General features: G+C 41.5%; 1 pseudogene; it reads left to right on the top strand.

The window, feature by feature from the left end:
• The first annotated feature begins 11,952 nt into the window (after positions 1–11,952).
• On the top strand, positions 11,953–12,894 carry LOC111724684 (annotated as a pseudogene).
• The last annotated feature ends 6,400 nt before the right edge of the window (positions 12,895–19,294 follow it).

Below are 19,294 nucleotides of genomic sequence, written 5' to 3'. Positions count from 1 at the left end.
AAAAAAAAAAAAAGGAGATCTTACAGAAGTAGAGAGTAGAATAGTAGTTACCAGAGGTTGGGGGAGGTAGGAAGAAGTGGGAATGAAAAGAGGCATAAAGTTATGTTACAAATGGACACTGAGAGACAGGGCTGAGAGAGGGTGCAGGGTCAGCAGAGTGGGTGCTGGTGTTAAAGTAAAGTACATCTTGGGGAAGGCCCCTGCTTCCTCCCAAAGAGTGGCTGGACTGGGAGGAAGTGGTTTTTGGTCTTTTGAAGTCTTACTAATTGAGGGGAGAAATATTCAAGGCTAAGGGGTGGCTTTCAATAAGAATTTGGGTACTAACTCCTAGATGGGTTCCCTTTTATTTTTATACTTTAAAGGGTTGTCATGAAACTCTCAGGGCAATTTGAAGGGCAGAGAAGTTTTAAAACTGCAATGTAAATGATATTGTAATTAGCCAAGTTTAAGTAAGGTGGCAGGGAGAGCTAACAGGCTGGTTCCTGCCTATAGTTATCAGCCCCTCTAGCTAGTTTCTGCTTGTTTACTCTAACACCTGCACCCTATCTGCAGCCTACATCTGCCCCAATTCTTAGTCTCCTACTCTAAAGGTTACAGTTAAATAGGAGGAATAAGTCCTGGTATTCTATTGCACCGTTGGGTGACTACAGTTAACAATAATGTTTTGTATATTTCACAATTGCTAGAAAAGAGGATTTTGAATGTTCTCATCACAAAGAAACAACAAACGTTTGAGGCTGATGGATATGCTAATTAATCTGACTTGATCATTACATAATATGTGCATATATCAAAACACACACTGTATCCCATAAATACAAATAATTATTGTGTGTCAAGTAAAACTAAAGCTTAAGAAAAGAACAACTGTCATTTTGAATACAATATCAACAGGAGGCATCAAACAGCAATTCAGAAGACCAATGATGAATGCCACAGCTTCCCAGTCATTATCCTGCCCTGTTCATTTAGAGTAGCTGAGAAAGCCCTGGGGAGGGTGGCATCCCTGAGCTCATCAACTCTAGCAAGAGCAATCTCCTCTATCTACCCACCTCCAAGGTATCAGTCAGGATAAACTAGGTAACACTTTTCAGTAACAAAGTAAGTTGAAACTCTTAACGGTTTACTTCTTCATCATGACACATCAGCTGAGCATGCTAATCTACATCATCTACAGTCAGGGATGCAGGCTTATCATTTCTACCACCTTGACTATGGCTAATTATTATGAGGTATGACAATTAAGTTTGTGAGCTTATCCTAGGAAAAGAGCTACATACTTCATTGCCAAAGACCATTGCCAAATGGTCACCTTCAAAGTATTTTCCTTGGGAAACTTTGCACTGACACCTATGCCTAGTTCACCCTTCAAAGCAATTTTGGTACTCTTTTTCTGTAATGACCAACAGAGCTGTCATCATACAGCATACAAAAACACACAACAACAATAATGAACACCACTCAGCAAGACACTGACACACATCGACACAAACATAGTTGTGAGACACTGATGTACCAATGTTATAAAAGTTTACTTAGTTGTTTGTACAGTGCTACCAACGTTAACACACAATGGCAAGTTTGAAATTTAATTGCCAAATCTCCTATGACAATTTCTCTGATGGTCATTCCAGAAACTGAGTTCTAAAATTACTTTGAAGAATGGACTAGGTGCTGGCACTTGTGCATAGTTTCCCAAGGAGCATGCTTCAAAGGTGATGATACTGATATTCAGCAATGAGGTGTGACTTTTTCTAGGATGAATGGGTGAACTTAATTGTCAGACATCTTACGGCACAGGTGAGAGAACTTGTTAAACCACACACTGACTTTGAAATCTTTGGTCTACAAGTTACATACATCTCTTATCATGCTTCAGCGGCTAAAGTAAGTGACATGGTGATGCCTAGGAGAACAGATAATATAATCCTTTAATGTACCCAGAGGAAGCAAAACCAGAAATACAGACCAGAAATATGGCCTGATTCCCAGACCTCAAAGTATCATGGGAACTACGGCACTGAGTTCCTACGACTCAGGATATCCTTTGTGTGAAGCTCGTCATCACTGCAGGTCTTCTGGGAATCCCATGCTTTCTCTTTTAATCAATCCTTTTTATGTTTCAATTATACTTATAGTAAATTCATTCAGACAAGAGCAAAATATAACAATTAGTACTCAGTATTTTTTTCATGATGCAAATTACTCTATGGAAATAATATCTTACAGATAACTTGTTACGATCCTTTTAGATACCTTGTGGTGGCTCCTTATCCTTTCAAGGAATGGTATTTATTGCCTGAAAAGGATAGCAAAGATACAGTTTTTGAAAAATTATGTAAGTTTCTGATTGGTGCTTCTTTACATGATAGTGAAGATTATAGTACTGAAAATGGAAATACTGGATTCCAAGAAGCATGTTTTTAAGAGAAAAAACAGACTTTTGGAGTCCAAAGGTGTTGAATATTAAGAGCCAAGGAGGTTATCAGAGGGTAACTATAACATACCATAAGCTATATCCTTGGGAGGAATGCATTAGAATGTAAAAGCAATTTCCTTAGTGGAAATAGTTGTGGGAGGAATGAGAATGAGAACTGGAGAAAGGAAGTAAGAGAGTTGGATGTTAATAAGAACAGGTGAAAGAGGCTGAGTGCAATGGCTCACACCTGTAATCCTAGCACTCTAGAAGGCCAAGGTGGGTGAATTGCCTGAGCTCAGGAGTCCGAGACCAGCCTGACCAAGATCAACACTCCAATCTCTGCTAAAAATAGAAAACCTAGCCAGATATTGTGGCAGGTACCTATCGTCCCATCTACTCGGGAAGCTGAGGCAAGACAATTGCTTGAGCACAAGAGTTTGAGGTTGCTGTGAGCAATGATGCCACAGCACTCTACCCAGGGAGACAGAGTGAGACTCCATCTTAGCAAAACACAACAAAACAAGAACATGTGAGATAGCCTTGAGCTTTTCTCCACCTATGTTAGAATTCTGGAGTAAGAAAAACCTCAACTGATTTCTCAGGGCATATGGGACCTGACACACACCCAGAACCCCTTCACCAACAGATACACATACTGTATCTCATAGCTTCTCTGAGTGCCATTTGCAAGGGCTCACAGCTTCTCCTTCTCAGAGAATCACCTTCATCTGGGGGGAATTGCCTCTCCTGAGACATCACACACTTGTATCTTGTGCCTTCAAAAAGATTACAACCAAAGATTGGCTGATGGAAAGGGTTACAGAAGCCCAGCCCCCGTGCCTCAGGGTGAAAAAAGTCTGTGGCACCCTTCACCCTGGAATTACAAGGAGGCTGGACTTTAGCTGAAAATGCATCACTGTTTTTCTCTTTCTCTTATCCTCCTTGTTGCCTCACTGCCTCACAGTAATACCCCACATTTTGTAGATTTAGAGAGTTAACTTTCTCTATAACAGTGGTTCTCAACCTTCCTAATGCCATGACCCTTTAATACAGTTCCTCATGTTGTGGTGACCCCCAACGATAAAATTATTTTCATTACTACTTCATAACTGTAATTTTTCTACTGTTATGGAATCGTAATGTAAACATCTGACATGCAAGATATAATTAAGCAACCCCTGTGAAAGAGTCGTTCAACCCCCCAATGGGGTCGCGACCCACAGGTTGAGAAGAGCTGCTCTATAATAAAGCCTCTCTTTGGATCACTTTGTGTCTAATGTCATTAGAAAACTAAACTTGCCCAAAGTAAATTCAGTCACTTCTGGTTTAAATTCCATCAGAATTCTGTGTCCCTTCCCTACTCTGAGTTGGGAGGATGGGAAAACTGGTTATAAATTTTTGTTAGCTTCTATTTTCATCCATGGATGCAATGCAGAAGTAGCATATCAGATAAGGATTGACTTGCAAGTGTTTTGATGGTGCTCTCTTGCCCATAGGAATTTGAGGGCAAGTGAGTTGCAGGGGACTTAGTCCCAATACAAACCTACCCTTTGTCTTCAGAAATCCCTGAGTCTTACCTAGATTCCATTCCACTAATAATAGCAGAGTTAATATGAGTTTCCCAGTCAGCATCAGCCTGTGAAATGCATTCCTATCTGTCTTCCCAACACTCTGTAGCCCTGGATAAGAATGCCTGTTTCAAATTGGAGAGCTGCTCTAATTTATGAAAATCTATTTCTTTGACTCTGGTGGAAAATGCATGAAAGATAATCTTATGTATTTGCTTCAAATACTTCATATTTTTTCTTTATGAGATCTCTTGCTCATCTTCAGGTGAAAAATTTTTGATTGCTCTTTTTTATTGGTGTGGAAAATAGAAAAGGGAGACATGTTTTCCACACTGTCAGGCTTTAGAGCTCTTAGTTATGCCAGTCAGTTATAGAAATAAACATCTTTAAACCATTTTCTTGCTTATTTACATCCACACAACAACAAATAAAAGTCAAATAAAGTGGCTTTCTGGGCCAAGGTCAAATGAATTAATTGGAATCAACAGCTCTGCACATATTGGTAAAAATTCTTTTGATTTTTGCCTCTATCAAAGACTTTAAATGTGTCCACTCTCATAGTATCAGGTTAGATCTTAGTGATAATTAATCAGGAAAATGCTTGACCGGGAGGCTGGTAAATTGGGGAGGAGTTTCCTTCTTTTATTTTTCTTTTTTGTTTTGCATTTTTTTCACATTTCATATTAATATGAGGATATAAATGTTTGGGTTACATTGTTCTCACTTCCAAGGTAAAGTGCAAGTTGTAGTTGAGCCCTTCACCCAGGGAGTGGGCTAAACACCCTCACAGTGTGCACATTAGGTGAGACCTCGCCAATTGCCTACCCTCTTCCCACCAATGGCTCTCCCTCCTTCCCTCTCCCCGCCTCACTCTTCCTTCCTCTTGCTAGACTAGATTTGTGTTTTATCATTCATGCGGGCATATAGTTGTTTAGGTATTGGTTTCATATTAGTGTTGGCATACTTTTTTCCCCATTCTTGTGATACTTTAATAAGAAGAATGTGTTCCAACTCTATCCAGGTAAATACAAAGGATGTAAAGTCTCCCTCTTTTCTTATGGTTGAATAGTACACATATATCACAGTTTGTTAATGCAGTCATGGGTTGATGGGCACTTGGGTTCCTTCCATGGCTTGGTAATTGTGAATTGAGCTGCAATAAACATTCTGGTACAAATGTTTTTGTGATAAAGTGATTTTTTTTCCTGGGTAGATACCTAGTAGTAGGATTGTGAGATTTGTAAGATCAAATGGAAGGTAAACTTCTAGTTCTTTGAGAATTCTCACTTCTGTCCTTGGAGGTTGTATTAGTTTGCAATCCCACCAGCAGTGTAGAAGCATTCCCTTCTCACCACATCTACAGGTTCAGGACTTTGTATTATGGGTAATCTCACTGGAGTTAGATGATAGTGTTTTTGAGTTGCATTTCTCTGATGATTAAAGACAATGAACGTTTGTTGGCCATTCACCTGTCATCTTCAGATAAATTTCTGTTCAAGTCTCTGAATTGGCAGGAGTTTCAATGCTATATCTTAGGGCTTCCTCAGGCATCAGTATAGCTTTTCAGAAAACAAAGGCAAATCTGTGTTCGTGGTGTGGCTTATTTGTTGTTCTATATTTTTAATTATAAACTAACTTAGGTGGACAGAATGTACAAGGATAAATTGATGGAAATTTGTGTACCCACAAACCCTCTTAAACTCTGAAGTGTTAACTATTTCTCCCTCTTCCATTTTCTTTCAAATTTTTTCCTCTAAAGCAGGTACTAGCTTGTGGTATTTGTCATTTCTACTCATTTGGTAACACGTTTTCCACCTATGTTTGTATTAATAAATAACATGCAGAATTCTATTTTAATTTTTAAAGCTTAAAATGGTATCTACATAGGCTATTTCCCTCAACATTAGGATTTTTCATATTTTTTTCACGTCAAACCTAGTACTTATTCACACATTCCCACTTCTGTTGAGTGCTTAATCCTAAGATTCATTGTCTTGATGAACACTTTGAAGAATTTTTTTTTTTTGTAGTTTTTGGCTGGGGCTGTGTTTGAACCCACCACCTCCAGCATATGGGGCAGGCACCCTACTCCTTTGGCTACAGGTGCCACCCAGAACTTTTCATTTTTTGCCGTTGTAAATAATACACCAATGATAAATTTTTTATACATATCATTGTGTTTATTAGAAATAGACTTTCTAGAACATGCATTGCCAATTTCACTGGTTATTGCCAAAGTTTTCCAAAGTGATGGTACCAATTTATACTATCATAATTAGTGTAGGAGACTCTCATTATTCTATCTGCTTAGAAAAATTTGTCACATTCTAGTCTTTTTTTTCACACTCTAGTTTTTACTAAACTAATGGGTATGAAATTGTTTTTCATACCTGTTTTAATTTTAGCTTCCTAGATTACATCTAATCATAGGCACCTTTTCATATATTAATATTTACTGGATATTACTTTTTTCTTGCCTAGGAATTATTTGTTCTTATCCCTTCTGAATGTTTCACTTTTTTCTTATTAAGTTTTCAACATTTTTAATATCTTTGTAGAATGTCTTTGACAATTTACATTCATTCAAATATTGTCTTGGTCTGTGGATTATATTTTACCTCATGTCTTATGAAACATAGAAGTTTTTATTTGTTGCAAATATATAGAAGTTATATATTTGTCTCATAAAAAAAAACCCCAAAATTCAGTAGCAGAAAACTACCATCATTTGTTTGCTTTATTCTGTGGGCTAGCAATTTGGGCAGAACCTATCTCTACTTTCTACAATTCAGGCTAGTGTTTCTCATGTGTTTGTGGCATTTGGCAGGTCTACTGGGGAATAGCTGGTTCCAGATGGCTTCACACCTCACTCATATGTCTAGCAGTTGGCTGGGACATTTGGATGGGGCATCTTTGTTCTCTTCCACAGGGCCTCTCCCCCACTGCTAGCTCAGGCTTTCTCACTTGGCAGGTTGATTTCAAGAGAGTGGATGTGCAAGCTTCATGTTTCTTGAGGACTCAGCTTGGAAGTCACCCATGTCAGTCCCACCATGTTTTTTTTCTCAAAGCAAGACATAGGCCATCCCATCTCCAACATAGCAGAGCCACAGATCCCCCCATCTTCATTCATACTGGGCAAAGCATCAACAGCACACCACAAAGAGGAAACATGCCAGGATAGGAGGCATTTGCACTCTACCTCAGCTATCTTAGACTATTTGTGTCAGTATTTTATTTTAAAAACTGCATTTTTATATCTTGAACAAGAATTCCCCGCACTGTGATTTCATAAAGACATTCACTAACATTTTCTTCCAGATCTATTAAGAGTTTGACTTTTTACATTCATGCTATTTAAATCCAGCTGCAATTGATTTTTTTCTCTGGTGTACACTAATTGCATGTCTTCTCATATGCATAGTTGGAGTTTTCAGTAGCATTTATTGACAATCCCATCATTGCCATGCTGGGTTGAGATGGCACTTCTGTCTTTTTCAGCAACAAGATTGATTAATTGGAACTCATGAGAAACCAGGAGATGAGACCTTTATTATATCCTCCAATGTACTTTCAAACATTCCCTTCCCCACCTGAGTTTGGAACCACCCACAGAGATAGCAAGAACTGAAGCAGATAGAGCTTCAGTTTGGAACCTCCCACAGAGATAGCAAGAACTGAAGCAGATAGAGCTCCAAATATTGAATGATTAATAGACATGACTTAGATGTTTAACAACAATAGACATCTTACCCTAACCCCCAAAGTAGACCTTCCCACCTACCCAGAGCATCTCTGAATAATCACAGCATTAACTCTAAAGGAACATCGGAGTTTACTCTCATGCTGGACTGGATGTGCTAACCACTGAATGGAAGATAGTGTGAGGGACCAGATGACTGGAGAAAATTGCATTGATGAGAACATAGATGAGTAAACAATCTGGTTTTCTAAGATTTTACCCAGGGGACAGGTTCACTGCATTTTACCCTATATTGTTGATGCTACTGCAACTAACAATCACAATAGCTAACAGTTTTAAGCACCATGTGGCAGATGCCTTAAAAGACTTACCATCAATACAAGTTTATAACGTATATTAGTACAGATACTCCAAGAGGCAGACAATAAAATGAGATTAGATGTAAAAGAGATTTTTTAGGGAAATTTTCTGTGAGGGAAAAAGAAAAAGAATCTGAGAAGGCTGGAAGAGCCATCAGTCCTTGGGTAAAGAAGATAGGAAAGAACTGAAGTTTTAATAGAAGAGTTTTAACAGAAAAAAACCTGTTCTGAGGTTTTCCTAAGGCCAATGTAGTGTCCATATTGGTTTTCTGTCACTGCTATATTTAAGTGACCACAAATGAAAAGGCTTAAAAACAACACAAATGTTTTATCTTAGAGTTCCAAAGGTCAGAAATTCTAAAATCAGTCTTAATAGTTTCATGTTCCTTCTGCTGGATCTAGCAGAGAATTCATTTCCTTGCCTTTTCCAGCCTCAAGAAGCCATCTATATCCCTTGGCTTGTGGCTCTTCCATCCTCAAGACCAATAGTGGAGCTCTTTAAATCCCTCCCTGCCATCAGCTCCCTCCTCTGCCTCTGTTATCACATCTTTTTCTGAATTCAACTCTCTTCCCTCCCTCTTATAAGAATTCTTGGGATTATTTTGAGCCCAACAGGACAATCCAAAATAATCTTTGTATCTCAAGATTCTTAACTTAGCCACATGTGTAAAATCTCTTTTTCCATGTGAAGTAGCATAGTCATAGGTGCCGGGGATTAAGATGTGGATGCCTTTGGAGGACCATAATCCTGTTTACCATGGTCTTCAAGCTAAAATTCACTCACTAGAAGAGGCCCACATCTTCCTGAACTGGACTATCCTCAATACTCTGCTGTTCTTACTTGTGACTGGAAGCACCCTAAGACAGGTGTGATCTCCTCAAACACCCAATCCAAAATTTGAAAGGCTCATTTTCATGGTCACCACATGAAACTAAATAACATTAACAAAGATGTGCAGAGACTGGGTAATTTGAAAGGCTACAAGGCCAGTGGAACAATTTCTTTCTCTCTCCTCCCCCCCACCTGCTCATTCTCTTTCTCTCTCTCTCTCTCTCTCTCTCTCTCTTTCTCATTCTCTTATTGGTCCTTTCTTATGTCTATGTCTCAATCTCTGACTTTTTTATTTCTAAATTCTGTATTTTGGGACCTGAACCCATTGCTTGCTCTGGAATCTTATAAAACTTAAAAAATTTCGTCCTATTTTGATAACTAGTTTCTAAAATGGAAAATTGTCAAAAATAATTTAAAAATTGTGGGAAAGTAGGATGAGGATTTTTCCCATGGGCCAGATTTTGTCTTCTTCCACCAATGATTATTCTTATGATGTTAAAAATTAATAACTGAAATCTTGATAACCAGGTACCTCTGGCCTGTTCTCGGCAGCTCTCAGAATGCACTTCAGGAAAAGAGTTTGAAATCCTCCTTCAAACACCACAGAGCAGGCATCCTCAAACTGTCGCCCATGGGCCACATGCGGCCCGCTGAGGACATTTATCCGGCCAGCTGGGTGCTTTTGCTGCCGTTGCATCCTGCTTAGCAGCTGACTCATCCCAGGGCCCACAGTCCAGCCCTCCAACGATCTGAGGGACAGTGAACTGACCCCCTGTTTAAAAAGTTTGAGGACCCCTGCCACAGAGTGAAGATCTTGAAGGAGTATTGGGGGATCTCTTCAAGGGCCAACACGTGTGGGCATGCAGAAACATGTTGGCTCCAAAAAATTTGACTTTGATATAGTCTGCCATATCTATTAATAAAGAAGTCTATTTATATGCTATATTTCAGTAAAAATATTCTTTTTAAACCCAAAAAGACATATACTAGGTTGGCATCAAAGCTAGGTCTTATATATCATAATTTTAAAGAAGAAATCATTGGAATTCTAAATGATAGCTATACGTAAAGGCATTTTTCCCTAAGAATCAAAGGAGGTTCCCAAGTGGAACCTTAGATACACAAATTGGAATCAAAAAACTTCTCTTTCTCATCACTAGAGAAAGATTAACTGGGTAGTTTTTAAGAGAAGATTCTGCAGTTGTTCTCAACCTTCCTAATGCCGTGATGTATTTTCATAGTTACAAAGGGATCATGACCCACAGGTTGAGAGCTGCTGTAGAGAAATAAAATACTGAATGTTTGAACATATGATACCAGGGTTTGACCATTTTCCAATACAGTCATTTTATTAAGAAAATTGGCAGAAGACCTTATAAGATTATTGGACCATACTTCCTATTATTTTCTTCTTCCAAATTAACTTAATCAATAACAGAATAGGACAAAAGGTGTATATTACATATCTGTCCTATCAATAAAGATCTCCACAAAACTTAAAGACTGTAGTCATTATGTATCCAACTCATTAACCACACAGCTGTATCAGATAGTTAAAAATGATGGTTTTTGGATGCATTTACTTCATTTCTAAAAGACAAAAACTCTGAATCTGAATGACTCCTTTTAGGTTTTTTAGGGAAACTTCCAAAATAATGAATGAGAACAACTGTTTATAAAGATACTAAATGGTGGGTGGTGCCTGTGGCTCAGTGGGCAGTGGGTAGGGCACCTGTCCCATATACTGAGGGTGGTGGGTTTGAATTTGGCCCTGGCCAAACTGCAACAAAAAATAGCTGGACATTGACAGTATGTGGTCACAGCTACTCGGGAGGCTGAGGCAAGAGCATCACCTGAGCCCAGGAGTTGGAGGTTGCGGTGACACCAGGGCACTCTACTGAGGGCAATAGAGACTCTGTCTCTAAAAAAAAAAAAAAAAAAAAAATTCTAAATGATTTATTTCCTGTATTCATGTATATACCTCAATAATCAAAAGATAGAGATTTCAGATAATATAATTTAGGAGAAAAAAATCCATCTCTTTTCTGGGAAAATTTGTTAGGGTTTTTTTGTTGTTGTTATTTATTTTTTTGTTTTTTTCTATGAAAAAGCAATAAAATATGGATTTTGGCTTCACTCTTCTTTATTCCTTACAGGGATATAATTCTTCCTTTACCCCTAAAGACCTTTCTCCACTTTGATGTGCTCAGTGTCTGATCTCAATCTTTCCTGCTGGAAGGATTGCCTGGGGGCTGAAAGGATTCTATTTCCCATTTAAGGCTGTAGCACCTGCCTTCTTTCTTAAGCCACCAGTGAGAGTGGAGTGAGAAAAGGGAAAAGAAAAGCCGCTGTGGCATTCATCTCTACCCTACTCTTTTTTTATTTTCCTTGTGCACACAAATCTCTGCTTTAGAACCTGAAGCTGAAAGAAAATATTTTAAAGGAGTACACTGAGTTTTAAAAAAGCCATTGCTTTGTTCCATGTGGTATTTCTTCTCAGGATTGAACAACATTCATCTGCTCATTAACAAATGGATTCTGTGTCACTTGTCATGTAGTGTTGTTTTTTGTTTTTTTTCTATTAGTTATTTCAGTTTGATCTCCTGTTTCATGCTGGAGGTACATCAGAAAGAAACACTTGCTCATAAATGTTGCTGAACCCAAATAAGGAAATGGAGAGACCTAAATTTAAACTATTTGGAGAATGCATAATTTGATTCTCTGGAGGAAAAGACATGCAATTTTTTTTTTTTGGATATGCAATTTTTACATTATAGTGATTATTGTCTGTTATCCTATATTTTTAAGATGAGTGTGCTTTCTAGGGGATTCAGGCATGCTATGCCATATTGTAGGCATAAATCTTCTGACATATTGCCCAGTGCCATAGCCACCCAAGTTTCCAACTCAATGAAGTTTTGAGTTGTCCAGCTCAACAAAGGTTTGACTTGATTTGCAAATTACTGTGCATTCTATTGCATGGGTGGTTCAGGTTCTGTCAATCCCAACCTCCCTTTCCCAAGGCCAAGGACAGAACAAGGAAGTCCTTGACTCTTCCTAAGAGGCACATCACCATGCAGAGCTCTGGCAAGGAAAACCATAGCTCTGTGACCGAGTTGATCCTCCTTGACTTCTCTAGTGAAACATAGGTTAGAATGACCCTGTTCACATTCTTCTTCCTCCTTACCTCATCACCCTTCTGGGAAAGGGACTCATTGTCACCTTGATATATCTGGACTCACACCTTCACACACCCATGTACTTGTCTCTCTGTATCCTCTCTTTGGTGGACACGAGGTATGTCATCATTACTGTGCCTCAGATGTTAGCTTAATATGGTAAGTCCAAGGAGAGCCATCTCCTGGGGAGCTTGTGTTGTCCAGATATCTGTTGTCCAGATATTCATCTTTTTGGTACTGGCCATTGCCGAGTATGTCCTCTATGCTGTTATGACCTATGACAGGTATTTTGCCATCTGTTTTCCCCTTCACTATACCCTACTTATGAGTTGTCCCATTTGTATCAAGATGGTCACAGTGTGTTGGTTCATTAGCATGGTAGGACCCTGGTCTACACTGTCTTCACTATGCATCTGCCATATTGTGGCCCCTGCAAGATAAACCATTTCTTCTGTGAGGTCCCTGATGTCCTGAAGTTGATCTGTGCTGACTCATCCCTTAGTGACTGCTTAGACTTCATCTTGGGTTTTGTCCTGCTATTGGTCTCACTTTCCCTCATCATGGCCTCTATCTTCAGAATCCGCTCTTCCCAGGGGATTCTCAAGTCTTTATCCACATGTACTTCCCACATCACTGTGGTCACCATGTTCTGTGGGCCATCCATGATCATGTCACATGAGGCTCAGCTCCTGGTGTGACACAGAGGACAAGAAGCTGGCGCTGTTCTACAATGTGGTCTCTGCGATGTTGTGAATCAATCCCATCATCTATAGCCTCAGGAACAACGATGTAAAGGTGGTCTTTCTGAAAGTGCTTAGAGACAGAGAGACAGGTTAATGACCCATGATATTTCAGAGTTGTCCATAGTCATAGGCAAGAAGGATGGGACTCATTTGGTACGGTAAAGGCACAACAATTCTGACTGATCAGAGTCTTCCTGGGGCTCAGAGCAGCCAGGAGGCTGTGATCACCCCTTAAATGAAGGTTACTCTCCACCTTCATTTATTGGAAAATTTGCAAGGAAATTTGTGTCCACCCAAAGACTCAGTTGAGTATGGAAGGCAAAGAATTTCTTTAGAAAGACTATGTTCATGGCCATTGTTCTATTCATTTTCTTTGGGTTCTCTCCTTACTTCAGGAAGTTTATGTCAGCTCAAACATGATCATAGCCAAATGTTCAACACACACAGTTTTTCTACAGTGTTAATGAGTCAGGAGTAAAAATGACATAAACAATAGGCAGATGATGGAGGGATACAGTCTTGTGTTACTGCCTGACAAGCACTTACAAATAATATCTAGCATTGCTTTTTGCACTACATGCTATAAAATCATAGCTAGAATTACTTTAGCTTATGTATTTTCAACAATATGGCTAATAATTGGTCTAGTCTGGGCTTAACTTGTGAAACTGACTCTTACCTGCTTAGTTTAATATTTACATTTTAAATCTCACTTTTATTTTGAGAAAACAAATACAGGTTGAGTACTCCTTATCTGATATGCTTGGGACAAGAAGTGTTTCAGAGTTTGAATTTTTGGTCATGTTAGGCCCGCAACTAACCCAGCCATATGGGATTCTGCCACAGTTTCTCACAAGTGTGCTTGCACAAAGTCTTTTCACTGCTCTCTCTCAAATGGCATTTTTGGCTAGAGGCATATAGGCATTTCATCTATAATGCATGTGAACAGGGTTATAGGTCTGAAGAAGAATCCAGACATGTGGCTACAGTCCCTCCCCCATAGCTTCCACTGGAGGCCACACGGGGGGCCCATTCTCTTACTAAACAGGAGCTTGGTGAGGAGAAGGCCTAGGCCTGCATAATGAGTCCCCAGCTCCTTGAGTAGCACCCAGTGCTTACTAGGTGTCCAGCATATACCTTTGGAAAGAATGACTGTGTGCTTTGAAATGGTCACACAGAATCCTGGGTACTGGAATGATGTCCCTAGAACTGAAGGCCTGGCTGCTGCAATAGGAATTAGAGAGTGAATGGGGGAGGGGTCCTTCAGAAGGGAGTACCCTCCATAAATCCTGGGTGGGGACAATGGGGTCCTGGCAAGCAGCCAGGAGAGGCAACTGGTTGGAAGTGGGTGGGGCTCTGTGTCCTCCTTCCTGTCCTCACTCCCAAACATAAGAATGGCCCACATTTATTGAAAACTTACTATACCATTCTAAGCTGTTTTTAAACATTGTCTCATTTAAACTTCACAATGAACCTTCATCCTTAGATATCATTATTATCCCCACTTGAAGATGGGGGAATGGATGCTTAGAGAGGTTATTGGTCACACAGCTAGAAAGTGGTGGTATAAATGTCTTCAGGTAGTGTTCTCTGATGTCTGCTTTTTCCTTATAACAGAAGCACTTTCTCACTTAGCATGTTTCAGAGCTAAGGACTATATTTCCTAGGCACCCTGGTAGCTAGCTGTATCCTTCCAATCAAACAACAAGGAGAGAACTGTTTCTAAGATTCCCAATTACAGATGACAGAGCAGAATTTACATATGTAAGTGATGTGTCAAGACCACCCTCCTGGTCACAGGAGGAGCAGACTCAGGCATCTGCCATCAGCTGCCTTTATTTAACCAATAGGTGCACAGTGTTCCCTATCCTCTGAGAAATACGCAGATACCCCCTCTCTTAAAATCAGTATCATTTAACACATTAGGTGCTGTACTATCCCCTCTGTGAGGAAGTGGAGTCATACAAGGGCTTAGACACTTCCCAGGGGCCCACAGCTAGTGAGTGGCAGGCCAGAACTGAAACCCAGGCATGTCTGGCTCCCAGCTCTGTTCTCTTGGCCACCACCTATGCTGCCTCCAATCTTTGGTGTTTACTGAGGACAGGAGTCAGACTTACAAGGGCTCAGAGTCCCATCCAACTCTTGGTTTTCAGTCTGTGTTCCTGGGTATTTCATCTCCCCAGTCCTGGGACAGAATGGTGAATGAGATGCAGAAACCTGGCTGGGAGATGATATCAGTGTTATGAAGGACACAGGATCTGACACTGTTGGATGTCTCTGTGCCCTTTACTCTGGCTAAATCATTCCTCAGGGTAGAGCATACAGCCTCAGAGGCCTGACACAGGGGCAATTAATTAGTTCCTATGCTCAGCTTTCAGCCATGATGTAGCCCAAATTGACACTGAGCCAGGCACTGTTCTTCCCCCTGGGGGAAGGATTCAGTAAGCCCATACTCTGGATGGGGGCAGAGGCAACAACATACAGAGTTACAAACAGACCCAATGTCAGCGGGCTGAGACACATGCCAGGATGGAAGGTGTGGGAAAAGGCCTGAGAAGAAAGAGCAGCTGCTGCAGATCCAGACCTGGGGAGAGGCAGAGGAAAAGCACAAAGCAGGCAGAGAGAGCAAAGGCCCTGGGGCATGAGCGAGTCTAGCTAGTGGAGCCTGACAGAGTGAAGGGGAAGGTGGGGAGCCGGGAGTTCCCATCCTTCTATACTGAAATGACTGTGGCTGCCAACACCACATGTATCTGCAGTTCCACAGCTGTTCATCCCTAAAAGTCTCTACAGATAGGGGCAGATGCACTGTAGAATGAACTTGGGCTTTGGAGTCAGTGTCATTACTCTCCTACCAGGTGACCACATTCCTCTGGGCCTCACTCTTTTTTATTTTATTTTATGCTATTTTTTGAGACAGAGTTTCACTATGTCACCCTTGGTAGAGTGCCATGGCATCACAGCTCACAGCAACCTCAAACTCCTGGGCTCAAGCGATTCTCTTGCCTCACCCTCCAAAGTAGTTGGGACTACAGGTGCCCACCACAACACCTGGCTATTTTTTGTTGCAGTTGTCATTGTTGTTTAGCTGGCCCATTTAGGTTTGAACCCACCATCCCCAGTGTATGTGACTGGCACCCTAGCCACTGTGCTACAGGTGCCAAGCCTGGGCCTCACTCTTCTCATCTGCAAAATGGAAGGTAAATGTCTACCTCAGCAAGGTGACTGAAAATGTAGGGAAGGGAGGTGACTCAGCAGTCAGGCACTGGGCTGGGCATAGCCCTAACATAAGGCAGACAGTAAGTCTTCCTGCTTGCTGTCCACCCATCACCTGTTATATTCCTTATTGATCCATGTCCCCAACTTGCATCTTGTAAGCTCATTGGAAGAGTAAACAGAAGCTAGATGGCCTCTCTGTGCTCTATCTCAATGTCATTCCAAAACCCTAGGACTTACCATCTGCAGGTTCCTCCATGTTGTCATGCCAGGACATGGGCTTTCTGGTGATCAGATGAACTAAAGAAAAACACCATTACAGGTTTATATTAAAATATGAACTCCTTGCCCTCCCTAAGACACCACTTCAGCTGGGCGTCCACTTGGTATGTACTAAGCATCTGGCACATTCCAGGCATTGTGCTTGGTGTCAGGGGGCAAAGTTGAGTGAATCCCTCAGGAACCTGCAATATAGAGTGGCATTGTCCAGTATGTTGGCTGCCAGCCACATTTGGATATGTGAATTTGAACATATAACGTGAAATATCATGAACAATTGAATAAGGAAATATCATGTTCCTTATTCACACTAGTCAGCGCATTTCAGGTGTGAAAAAGCCTCACCTGCCTCTTGGCTAGAGTTTTGACTGCAGCCCAGATACACAACACGTTCCTCATGGACTGATGGTCTCTGGAACAGTCCTTGCCTGGAGGGAAGATAGGCATGCCAGGCATCTAACAGAGGTTGCCCAGACAGTCAGCTCTCCCCAGGAGGGCCCATGATAACAGTGGAGCAGAAATGACACTCACCACTTAGCTCAGAATTACACATACCCAGAAGAGGAGGCTGTAAGGTGGACAGAAAAGCTTCCTGTATTCCCTGATCTTCATTCTATTTGTAGTGATAGATGATAAACAGATGTGGAATCTGGTGACTTAAGTGAGATCTTTAGTTCTGAAACTGTGGAGCCACTAAAGATTGTATGAAGGATTGATGTGATCCAGTTGGCCTTGAACAAAGCTCTAGCTCAGTGGTTCTCAACCTGTGGGTCACGACTAACAGGAACTGTATTAAAGGGTTGCGGCATTAGGAAGGTTGAAAACCACTACTCTGGCTGGTAGTGGTGCAGGGGAGGGCTTGAAGCCTAGCTTGGAGGAGAGGAGGATAGTTGGGGAATCCACCAGCCAATCCAGGCAGGAGTCACTAGGTCCTTGCTGAGGCTTCCCCAATAAGAGTGGGGGGAGAGGCACACTCAGGTGCTACGTAGGCAGGAAATTACATGAGTAGAGAGAGAGAGATGCCTGCTCATGCATGAAGGTGTCCTTCATTGAGGTAGGAGCAGATGGATAAAGTGAGATAAATGCAAAGGAGTAACAGAACCTGTGCCTAATTCTGTAGAGGAGTGAGGCAGACAGATGTTGAGGGTGACTCCCAGGCTTTGAACTTGGGAGAGTGAATGACTTAGGTGCCTCTTGCTGAGACTGGATGTTCTGGAGTGGGCCAAGTGGGGCAGAAGGTGCAAATGAGTCCAGCTTTCACCTGCTGGTTTTGAGGTGCCTGGGGGTGTTGCAGGGCAGGCAGCTGGGAGGGGGTTTATGTGAGGATCCAAGCTTCCAGCTTAAGGCCCAGTGGCATTAAGAGGAGCTGATGTGACATGTGCAGTTGAAACACCCAAGGAATGTGCAGTGACAAGAGTGGAGGGCAGGGTTGTTTTATTGGAGCACTGTCGGCCCATAGTCATCTGTCCTGAACTTGCTAGACTACATGTAAAGCAAGAAAATAAATATTTACCTCATGAAAAAAAAATTATAAATAGTTGCTTATGTCTCTTTGCTGTCAGGAAAATATGTAATCATGATGTGCATGCATTCTAATGTATCTAACAGGTCTAATGCAAAACAGGTAAGCCCCCTCCCAAGTCCTGGCTCTGAGAAGTCTCATGGGGGGGGGGCTGTATGAAGTAAGCTCTTCTTTCCTGGGACCCCCAACCCAGCTCACAGCCCTCAGGGCCCCTCCTTAGCACTACCCTCCAGGTTTTGCCCTCTCTATTCCATTGCCTCTAAAGCCCTTGTGGAAGGCATTCAAGTGATACTGCGTGTAGTTTCTGGGTGACACACTTTTTTATGTACAGTTCCTACAAGATCTGGTTCTGGCAGACCTCATCTGGGACCCCCCTCCTCCTTGTGGTATCCCGTCATGTCCTTGGTGCTGCAGGTCCTGAGTGACTTCTCTCTGTACCCTCAAGTGGCTGGCCGGATGCTGGTCTCCTCAGTATCCAAGCAACTGTATCCCATGTAGTCTCCAGGCAACAGAGTCCCTGGCATAGGGCCCTGTCGCACTAGACCACCAGGCCACCCCTAATCACCTTCCTGGATCCATGCAACCTGTTCCCACCTCTGAAACTTTATTTACTGATCCGCTCCCTTCTGGTGCTCTGCTCACCTGCTTGGGTTTCTCAGGATCCCCTGCCTGGTTACTAGAATCATCCTAGAACGTACCAGAAGACTGGTCACCAAGTGGCAGATCAGTGAGGTCACAGTCATATCATGGACCTGACTTTGGTCAATCGTTTCCTCAAAAAGATTTGGAAGGAGTCAGAAACCTCTCCTATTGTAAAGCAGATGCAATTTAAAAGGGAACAATGACTCTGGGGAAACTACCTTTAAGGATGTTTCATTGAACTCAATATGTCCCAGTTGAGTTTCAAAGTTTCAATGTAAAAAATATTGAAGGATTGTAGTACACTCTTTCTTCACACTGTTTCAAACCTGGTGCAAATTTCACACTCATAGCACATCTCAAGTGCTCATTAGCTATACATGAGTATAACAATTGTAGATTTCTTCTAGTTACCATTTATATTTATACATATGTTCCACCTGAAAATGGGTTTTGAGTGTAGTATCAGGTGGGAATTCTTAATTTCTTTTCCAAATTGTATACAATTGACCCAGCACCAGTTTGTTGGAAAGATAGTCCAATGCTCACAGTTCTGCTCTGCTACTTTGTGTTAAAGAAGTGTCCACATGGGGCAGTGCTTGTGGCTCTGTGAGTGGGGTGCTGGTCCCATCTACTGAGAGTGGTGGGTTTGAACCCAGCCTCAGTCAAACTGCAACAACAACAACAAAAAATAGCCAGGCATTGTGGTAGATGCCTGTAGTCCCAGCTACTTGGGAGGCTGAGGCAAGAGAATCGGCTAAGGCCAAGAGCTGGAGGTTACTGTGAGTTGTGATGCCATGGCACTCTACCGAGGGTGACAAAATGAGACTCTGTCTCTTAA

This window comes from Otolemur garnettii, unplaced genomic scaffold (genome assembly GCF_000181295.1).
Source record: "Otolemur garnettii isolate 467f Iridium unplaced genomic scaffold, OtoGar3 scaffold00025, whole genome shotgun sequence".
NCBI classification, from domain to species: domain Eukaryota; kingdom Metazoa; phylum Chordata; class Mammalia; order Primates; family Galagidae; genus Otolemur; species Otolemur garnettii.
Note: the sequence above shows the minus strand (reverse complement) of the source record. Positions and strands in the feature narration are given on the sequence as shown.